General features: G+C 37.5%; 1 non-coding gene across 1 annotated transcript; it reads right to left on the reverse strand.

Annotated features, from left to right (window-relative positions):
- Window positions 1-1,473: 1,473 nt before the first annotated feature.
- LOC115071006 lies at window positions 1,474-1,636 on the reverse strand. The gene has a single exon (XR_003850106.1). It is a non-coding gene; the product is annotated as a U1 spliceosomal RNA (small nuclear RNA).
- Window positions 1,637-1,908: the final 272 nt, after the last annotated feature.

The following is a 1,908-nucleotide window of genomic DNA, read 5'->3' on the forward strand; positions in this document are numbered from 1 at the left end:
TAAGGGAATATTTATGAGCAATTTTACATCAATAATTTCAACAATGTAGATGAAACAATTTCTTTGAATGAAACAAATTACAAAAACACACTCAGGATAAAATAAGTAATCTGAACAGCTATATATTATCTGAGAATATTACATAGTTCCAAAACCTTTCACAAAGAAAATTCTAAGTCCAGACAGCTTAATGTATAGTCTACCAAAGGCTTAAGGGGGGCAGGGACGATCAACAGTTTTACACACATTTTTTAAAAATATTGAAAACAAGAGAATAATTCCCAAATAGTTTTCCAAGACCAAGATTACCCTCAAAACAAAATAAGGCTCAAAGATTATAAGAACACTATAAACTAATATTATTGGGGATGTTGCTCAGTGGTAAATAGTGCTTTCCTAGCATACAGGAGGCTTTGGGTTCTATTTCCGTACTGCAAAAACAAACGAGCAAACAGAAAACCCTACAATATCATCCAGTACAAGAGACAGGTGAAATGGGTCAGTGAGTAAAGACACTTTGCTGCTAAACCGGATGACTTTGTTTGGTCCCTGCGAGCTACATGGTAGAAGAAGGAAACCAACTCCCACAAGTCATCCCCTGACCCCCACATGCACACCCAAGCAAGTGTGTGCAGGCACACACACACACACACACATACACACAAATGCAATTTTAAAAATTGCATATAAAATGTCAACAAGCTGAACTCAATGATATAGTGAAAGGAAGTTACATCATATAATCAAATGGGATTTGCATTGGAATACAGAGTTGATTAACATTTGGAAAACAATCATGTTCAACATATTATCTAAAAAGATAAAGTCATCTCAACAGATATTGAGAAAGCATATGACAAAGTCTATCATCCACTCTTGATGTACATCCCAGTTAGAAGGAAACTTCTCTAATCTAAGAAATGACAACTAGGAGACAACAGCCATTCTACTTATTGGTGACGGCCTAAATACTTTCTCCTTCAGATCAAGAGTGAGGCCAGGATATCTCCTCCCACCGTTTCAGTTCCACACTGTACAGATAGTTCATCCAGTGCAAACAGGCACAAAAAAAGAAATGAAAGACATCCCAAGAGAAAAGGAAGAAGGGAAACTTTTCATTTGCAGATGACACAATCATCTATAGAGGAGTTATGGGGGGGAAGGTAAAAGGAAAGCTATTAGATCTAATATAAATTTTTGTTTACTTTTTGAGATGGGGTCTTGCTGTCCTGGTACTCACTATGTAGCCCAGGCTATCCTCAAACTTCCAGAAATCCTCTTGCCTCTGCTTCTCGAGTGCTGGAATTATAGTCAGCTTAGAACTAATCATTTAACTATAAAATTCTAGAGTCTTATATGATACATATCTATTAAACTTTTAGAAGATAGCACAGGTGTAAATCTGTGTGACCTTAGGATTAGGAAAAATCTCTTAGCTGCCAGCAAAGCACAATCTTTAAAAAAAACAAATATAAGGGAGAGTGAGAACACAGTTCCCCACTACCACAAATCATGCAGTCCAGTTTCCTGCATTTGGGGAAATTGCAGGGCTCAGTATTTCTAGAGTGCAATGGATGAGCCTCGCCCTGGAAAAATCACCTTTGTGATCATGGCATCGCTGCTACCAGGTAAATATAAAGCATAATCTACAAAAGAATAAATAATTTAAATTTCATCAAGATTAAAAACTACTCATTAAAAGTCTGTCTCTTTAAAATGTATTATTATGTGTGCGTGCATGCATGCATGTGCCTTAGTGGACATGTGTCAGGCAACTGTGGAGTTGGTTCTCTCCTTCCGCCTTTACCTGGTGTATTAGTCAGGGTTCTCTAAAGGAACAGAACTGACAAAGTGGCGGGGAGCGGGGACTTATTAGATTGGCACATAGGATAGAGTCCAAGAAGTCTA

The sequence above is a fragment of the Nannospalax galili genome, unplaced genomic scaffold (genome assembly GCF_000622305.1).
Source record: "Nannospalax galili isolate Female #2095 unplaced genomic scaffold, S.galili_v1.0 scaffold138, whole genome shotgun sequence".
NCBI lineage: Eukaryota > Metazoa > Chordata > Mammalia > Rodentia > Spalacidae > Nannospalax > Nannospalax galili.